At 29.1% G+C, this 8,676-nt stretch overlaps 3 non-coding genes across 3 annotated transcripts; 1 reads left to right on the top strand and 2 right to left on the bottom strand.

Moving 5' to 3' along the window:
- Positions 1–213: 213 nt before the first annotated feature.
- TRNAF-GAA (transfer RNA phenylalanine (anticodon GAA)) lies at positions 214–286 on the bottom strand. Its single transcript has one exon. It is a non-coding gene; the product is annotated as a tRNA-Phe (tRNA).
- Positions 287–3,133: 2,847 nt separating this feature from the next.
- TRNAT-UGU (transfer RNA threonine (anticodon UGU)) lies at positions 3,134–3,206 on the top strand. Its single transcript has one exon. It is a non-coding gene; the product is annotated as a tRNA-Thr (tRNA).
- A 1,378-nt stretch (positions 3,207–4,584) lies between these two features.
- On the bottom strand, positions 4,585–4,671 carry TRNAS-GGA (transfer RNA serine (anticodon GGA)). Its single transcript has one exon. It is a non-coding gene; the product is annotated as a tRNA-Ser (tRNA).
- Positions 4,672–8,676: the final 4,005 nt, after the last annotated feature.

Genomic DNA, 8,676 nt, shown 5'->3' with positions numbered 1-8,676 from the left:
AATGAAATTTTTTTCTTTTACTACATTATTTATTTTTTTTACTACATTATAATTATAATAGACTCTTTGCTCATCTAAAAAATAGAAACAAAAAAAAAAAAAAAAAATAAATAAAGAGAGGGTTTACTTCCAGATAGCTAGCTAGATAAGTATGTATTATGTCGATCTATATCAATTAATTTGTAGAGTAGATACTCATACAAATTAATCATACGCCGAGAACCAGATTTGAACTGGTGACACGAGGATTTTCAGTCCTCTGCTCTACCAACTGAGCTATCCCGACCATTACCGACGCATTATCCTCATAATACTAGATGACTTGGGTCTATGTCACTTAAAAATGAAAACAAAAAAAAAAACGAAAAAGTATTAAATTAAAAGGGGAATTTCTTGGATCTTTAAAAGGAAGACTTTGTAAATTTCAGTATGAGTAATGATATGGATTATGAATCATTCAAATAGGTATTCCTTGCTCAAGGGTGTTGATTTGTACGTATATCATATATATATCACAATATATCATATCACAAGACTTGTGATAAGAGAACAAAATTCTGCTAGGATACGCTTGTAAAATGGAAAAGAATAGGATGAATGAGAAAACATAAGGAACTTTGAACCACTAACAAAAAGGGTAGGATAAAATAAATAGATAGCAAACGGGCTTTTTGGGGTTGGGGATAGAGGGACTTGAACCCTCACGATTTTTAAAGTCGACGGATTTTCCTCTTACTATAAATTTCATTGTTTGTCGGTATTGATATTGACATGTAGAACGGGACTCTATCTTTATTCTCGTCCGATTAATCAGTTTTTCAAAAGATTTATCAGACTATGGAGTGAATGATTTGATTAATGAATATTCTATTCGATTCTTTCTTCAACTTGGAATCGATTCACAACAATTCTTTTTATTTTTCATATAAATTGATTTTGCATATAAATAAAAAAAAATACGGGTTCGAGTCGTCTTTTTTGGTTTTTCATTAGTATACCTATTTATTTTATATTTTATATAGGTATATCTTGCATCCTTTCTGGAGTTTCGATATAAGGATTCCTTTACCAACAGTCAACCCCATTTGTTAGAATAGCTTCCATTGAGTCTCTGCACCTATCCCTTTTTTATTATTCTCGCTTGTTGAACCTTTGTTTATTTTCGTAAAATAATAGGATTTGGCTCAGGATTGCCCATTTTTCATTCCGGGGTTTCTCTGAATTTGAAAGTTATCACTTAGTAGGTTTCCATACCAAGGCTCAATCCAATCCAATTAAGTCCGTAGCGTCTACCAATTTCGCCATATCCCCTTTGTGTCTTGAGATTAGGATCTCATTAGGATGCACTTCCTTCCCCCTTTCTCCTTCCCTTCCTTTCCCCTTTCTTTCATTTATTTATTTTCTTTCTTTTTATGCGAAAACCGTTGAATTTAGTATTGAATTTAGTAGATATAGATACTGATTCTTATATCGAAGGGTCTTTACCTATTTTATTTCTTGTTTGTTTATCTTCTTTCGTCTCTATCGGAGACCCGTATTTATTTGGTCCAATCAGAAAATATTTTATCATTTCTGTATTCGCAATTCAATATAGATGGATATTCCATAACATATATATGCCCCCCTTACTCTCAGTTTTCTCAGGCAATTTACTCGAACGGTCGATTTTTTTTTTTTTTTTTCGTCTTAGCTTCCGCCTTTATGAATGAAAACAAAAGAAAGGAGTCTCTCATCTCTCATTATGATCTGGATTTCATTTCTATGGGTTGCATCTTTTCTTTTTTCTTTAATTTTATTTTTATTCTTATTCTTTTATTAGACTATCCTATATAACCATAATAAGATAACTAAAAAAATAAAAATAAAAATGAAAATTGAATTTATTCATTATTAAAATTTATTCATTTTAAAATTTATTCATTATTAATTATTTATTTTCTAGTATAATAGCATAATAGCTAGAACTAATTATTCCATTCATTTCTATTTCGACTTCGAAGATAATTCGAATTAGTTAGTCTAAAAAACAAAGTTTCATTCTAATTATTTAGACTTATAACGTATCATTTATATAATGATAATATATATATAAATTATATATAAATATAAATTATATATAAATGCATAAAAATATTTTCACTATAATTATCTAATTATTAGACTCTATTTATAATTCTAAACTAAATATAAATAAATTAAATATATATTAAATCTATATTAAATATAAATAAATATTAAATATAAATAAATTAAATCTATATTAAATCTATCTATCTATATTAAAATTAAATCTATCTATTAAATTAAATCTATATCTATATCTATATAAAAAAAAAAAATTATATATAATTTAAATGTAAAATATACTAAAAATATACTAAAAAATACTAAAAATATAAAATAAAAAATATAGTAATATTATACTTAGTATACTAATATTATACTAATATATATATAATACTAAATTATATATATAATACTAAATAGAATATAATACTAAATAGAATAGAATACTAAATAGAATAGACTAATAGAATAAAGATAACATATAATAAAATAAATATAAAATAAAAATATATAATATAGAGTTAAATAATAAATAATTATAAAAATTATAAATATATTTATAATTTATTTTTATAATTTTTATAATTATAATAAAATTAGAATTAAATTATAATAATATTATTATAATTTAATATTATTAAATATAATGTTATTAAATATTAATATGATTAAATTAAAATATGATTAAATTAAAATATCATTTTTAATATGATTAAAATATAATCAAATAGAATGATTAAAATATAATCAAATAGAATTATATTATTCTATTCTTAATTATTATATTCTATCAATATTAGATTGAATATTAGATTGAATCTACCATTATTATATATTATTATATATTATTATATATCATTATATTAAATATGATTATATTAAATATGGCATAAATTATGTATGGCATAAATATGGCATTTAAAATTTAAAATTCTAGTTTTTCTAAATTCTAGTCTATAATTCATATTAATAATTCATAGTAATTATGAATAACTAATAGATAGTTAATAGATAAGATCGTAATAGTTTGCTGAATTCCTATGGATACAAAATTTCTATTATTTGAGCCCGCTTAGCTCAGAGGTTAGAGCATCGCATTTGTAATGCGATGGTCATCGGTTCGATTCCGATAGCCGGCTTTCTCTATTTGTTTGCTTTTTTACTTTTTTACATGATTGATAATGTTTTTTTGAAATCAAAGAACATTGAAAAAGCTTTTTCCCCTTTTCTTTCCAAAGGTCAACGATCCGTTTATTATGTCGTAGAAACTTTCAATTAGGAATAAAATTGGAGGAGTTAGATCTTTGCAGAATAAATCAAGAAAAAAAAAAAGGAAACTTTTTTTGGTTTAATTTTTAGATTTTAATTTTTATATTTTATATTTAATATATATTTTATATTTAATATATTTATATATTATATATATTTTATTTTAATTTCTATTTTTTGTATACATTATATACAATATACATTATATACAATACAAAAAAGTATGGATATTGATCCAATTCATCTCATTAATATTTGTAGTACAATCCTTCAGTCGATTTCGCTTCATTTAGTTCAGTTTTAATTTAGGTTTATGAAATTTCAATAAAATTCAAATTAATAAGGAGTCTTTATGTCGCGTTACCGAGGGCCTCGTTTCAAAAAAATACGCCGTCTGGGGGCTTTACCGGGACTAACTAGTAAAAGTCCTAGAGCCGGAAGCGATCTTAGAAACCGATCGCGCTCCGGTAAAAAATCTCAATATCGTATTCGTTTAGAAGAAAAACAAAAATTGCGTTTTCATTATGGCCTTACAGAACGACAATTACTTAAATACGTTCGTATTGCCAGAAAAGCAAAAGGGTCAACAGGTCAGGTTTTACTACAATTACTTGAAATGCGTTTGGATAACATCCTTTTTCGATTAGGTATGGCTTCAACTATTCCTCAAGCCCGCCAATTAGTTAACCATAGACATATTTTAGTTAATGGTCGTACAGTAGATATACCAAGTTATCGCTGCAAACCCCGAGATATTATTTCAGCGAGGGATGAACAAAAATCTAGAACTCTGATTCAAAATTATCTTGATTCATCCACCCATGAGGAATTACCAAAGCATTTGACCCTTCACACATTACAATATAAAGGATTAGTCAATCAAATAATAGATAGGAAATGGGTCGGTTTGAAAATAAATGAATTGCTTGTCGTAGAATATTATTCTCGTCAGACTTAAACCTAACTAAAATAACAAAACAAGGGTTCTGCTCCCTTTTCACCTGAGTTAAGGTTAAGTAAAGGAAGACAGGGTAAGGGATTTGATTCGGAAATTTTATTTTTCTCCTATTCATGTATGATAGATCCGTAGGTAGATTTTCATCCCCTGTACGCTATTTTACGTATTCCGTATTAAAAAGAAATTGGGAATAGAGAATCTATATCAAAGAAGGGTCTAACTCTTTAGTATCTGTTCTTATTTGATTTGATACATTGTAGTCAGTTACATTGGCGAATTAGGTGAAGGTGCGGAAAGAGAGGGATTCGAACCCTCGGTAAACAAAAGTCTACATAGCAGTTCCAATGCTACGCCTTGAACCACTCGGCCATCTCTCCTACATAATTATTATGGCCGATAACCCGAGCGAATAGCGAGTTATTCATATTAGATTGTTCGAGAGGTACGAACAATATCAATTCTAACTAGAAAACTAGCTATAAAAATAGAAAACTTTTCATCACTTTTTTCAGCACTTTTTCTTTAGCCTCCCGACTCGAAGAAATTTTTTTGTGAGGGGGCTGTTAAAAATAAATAATATAATACGATAAACATATACCATATATATCTATTCATGTTTGCGAAAAAGGCACTCCCATCTTTTTTCTGATATTTCTACCGGACTGGATTAAATCAATGAATTGAAACGAATCAAATCAATCGATTGGTTTTTTTTTTTTAGACTATGCTTAATGGATATTTTTAGTTCATAATTCTCTTTAGACTCTAATTCCCCATTTCTATAAGAATTCTAAAATTCTTTTCCAGTTTTAGATCTCTCAACAACAACCTCTTACTCTGTAAATCTATTACAAATTCATAAATCCTCTAAGGGATTTTTATATTTGATTATATGTTGTATACCTGCTATGCACAAAACACAAAAAAGGGCAGTTATTTTATTTTCATCATAGAACGATTATTCGATTATTTTTCCTCTTTTTATCATAATTTAATCAAAACTTCTCTAATTTTGCTAATCTATCCTAATCCGTAGGATAAATTTTTTGATTCTTCAACTTCGATGAAATCGTAATAATTCTTTTTTCTTTTTATATTTTATTCTTATACTAATAAATTCTTATACTAATAAATTTGGATGAAATAAAATAGGATTCAAATATTTCTTTTTTTTTTTTTTTCTTGATTCCTGCCAAAAAAATTGAAGTAAAGTAGAGGGCTATATCTTTTTTTTTTTTTTTTTTATGGAATGGGTCTGCTTTTATGTTATTTCGTACTGTACGCTTCCTTTGTTTGTGAGATCCTTTTTTTTTTCTCACGAAGGGGTAATGAAAAGAGTTATAGAATGGATTGCTACCTATGCCTAGATCGCGGATAAATGGAAATTTTATTGATAAGACCTTTTCAATCGTAGCCAATATCTTATTACGAATAATTCCGACAACTTCAGGAGAAAAAGAGGCATTTACTTATTACAGAGATGGTGCGATTTGATTATTATTATATAATTATAATTATTTTATATATTTTAATTATTTTATATATATTTTTTTTTTTATTTTTATTTTACCGCTCTTAGTCTTAGGAAAAAGACACATGATTCGGAATAGAAAAAAAAAAAAAAAGACTATTGAAAAAAAAAAAGAAATCTACGCTTGTTGAAGGTGAAGTTTATAAATAAAGCAATTCCTTCTGTCGTGTATCCCCGATTAATGCAACCTCAGATGCTTCAATTGTTGATTCGAGTATTGAGCGAAAGGTTACACCTATGGGTCTGTATTGTGGGTCAACCCTACTACACTAGTACCAATAGGCGGCATAGAGGAAGAAGCACTACATCTAGGAATCAACAACACGAAAACTTTGTTATTGTTATAAAGGATTCCCTTTCCTTATCGGGATCGGAACTAAGAGAAATGGTTGGGACAACAAACATCCATCTTGTTCGTACTTTGGATACCCATATAACCATCGAAGATTGTTGAAGTGACTAATTCCTGGAAATTAAGGAGCGTTGAGAACAAAGAAATTGTTGGAGTTTACTTTATTTATCTAGTACGAACACGCTTGATGGTAAGAAAAGATCTTTTGCAAGAGGGTTGGCTAGAGATTTCTTGTAAAAACATTAGCCCCGCTCAGTTCATAATGACAATATTTCGACCTTTTTTTTAATTCCATGGATTATTCTCATTATGCACATAAAGGAGGAGCCGTATGAGGTGAAAATCTCACGTACGGTTTTGGAACGGAGAATTCGTTGAATCGAATGACGACCGTAACGGATGTCGGCTCAATCCGAAGGAAATTATGCGGAAGCCTTACAGAATTATTATGAAGCTATGCGACTAGAAATTGATCCCTATGATCGAAGTTATATACTCTATAACATAGGCCTTATCCACACAAGTAACGGAGAACATACAAAAGCTTTAGAATATTATTTTCGAGCACTAGAACGAAACCCGTTCTTACCACAAGCTTTTAATAATATGGCTGTGATCTGTCATTACGTGCGACTATCTCCACTATAGAAATAAAAAAAAAAAGGAAAGAAAGAGCAAATACGCTAGTAAATAAATACGCTAGTAAATAAAATAGGCTTTCTACATATTGCATCGTCCAAAAAACGATTTTTATCAGCTGTAACAAAAAAAGAAAAAAAAAAAAGAAACTTCATAGAAGTCAAAATATGAAGAAATATATATGCCTAGATACTTTATTCTATGGATAAAGGATCTAATTGATAGAGGAAGCACCGTAAAGATCAATTAGCGAGGTTTTGGGCCGATACAATAAAAATAAATAAGAACTGCTTATTTATGTCATGATATGAGATAAAAATTAGGAATCAACTTATGTAATAGAGCCGATCCCCTAAGTTATTGAGCAGCGGTGTAGCATCAGATCCCAAAGACAGTAAGTCTTTTTTATGAGGAAGAAGTCTTTTTCAAGGATTCTATATAAATTTATATATGATATGAAACCGAGATAGTTACCTTTCAGAAAAATCTAACGGACGATAATCCCGAAACGCCTATGCTTTATTTTTCTGAAGGTGGGAGAAAAGATAAAACTCATTATTAATTTAATCCAAATTAAAGTTTGAAACTCATGTAATTAACCTCTTTTGGTTAACCCGAGACAAATCGATAGGATCTATGAGAAATCTCATTCAATTGGATATATGGTAGGGTAAAAAAATGGGACACCAAAAGAATTGACTGCCGAGCCGTATGAGGTAGGAAACTCTCAAGTACGGTTCTAAGGGAAGGAATTGACCCGCCTATTCCGACCGGGGAGAACAGGCCATTCGACAGGGGGATTCTGAAATAGCGGAGGCTTGGTTCGATCAAGCCGCTGAGTATTGGAAACAGGCTATAGCGCTTACTCCTGGTAATTATATTGAAGCGCAGAATTGGTTAAAGATCACGAGGCGTTTCGAATAAGAACAAGAGCTCTCTGTTTATTTATTATTTTCGGATTAGAAATTCTAATTAGAAATTAGAAAATTCTATTACTATTAAATTCTATTCTTATTCTATTAAATCCATTTAATTAAATTACCTTACCATTAAAATTATTAAATTAGATTTTTTATTCATATTCAATTTGAATCTTTAAATATTAAAAAATATTAATTTAATTGGAATTGTTAATTGTGTAATTGTTTGTTTTTGTTGGACCCATCGGTCAGATCATTTCTCTCTCTCTGGGAAAAACCAATCAAAGAATTTCATTATATCCTTTCTAAAATCGTTCTATTTCGTCTGATATTTCGTAAGGATAAGTAATACACGGATATAGCAAAATAAAAAATATTTTCTTTTCTGCTTCTATTAAAACGAATAAAAACCCCTCGAATGACTCAATATCAATACTGGAGTATCCCTTAGTAATGAATGCTCACGCGAGTTGGGATAGAGTAATATTCCTTGTTCTATCTATGTAAGACAAAAAAAACTCCATCTAGGAACTTCTAATTAAGATAGGAATACAATACACAGGTTGCACAAAAAAATTGTTTTTGCACCAATGTAAGTAAAGTCCGGAAAAGGTTTTATAAGATTAAAAAAGGTCCGTTGAGCGCCTCATGGATATGTCATAATAGATCCGAACACTTGCCCCGGATCGACTTCCAGATCATAATTGCTCTAGTGAATAACTAAAGAAAAAATGGATAGATAAAAAATAGATAGATGAGAGATAGAAGAGAAAGAAACTAATTATAAGCGTCTCTCATAGGTTCACTAATTACTTGACTGTTGGCGGGTCTCTTTGTATGTGTTGTCCGGAAAGAGGAGGACTCAATGATTATTCGTTCGCCGGAACCAGAAGTCAAAATTTTGGTAGATAGGGATCCCGTAAAAACTTCTTTCGAGGAA

Source organism: Durio zibethinus, unplaced genomic scaffold (assembly GCF_047325235.1).
Source record: "Durio zibethinus cultivar Kanyao isolate XHJ-2024 unplaced genomic scaffold, ASM4732523v1 HiC_scaffold_64, whole genome shotgun sequence".
NCBI lineage: Eukaryota > Viridiplantae > Streptophyta > Magnoliopsida > Malvales > Malvaceae > Durio > Durio zibethinus.
The sequence above is the reverse complement of the archived record's forward strand: the minus strand, read 5'-3'. Positions and strand labels throughout refer to the sequence as shown.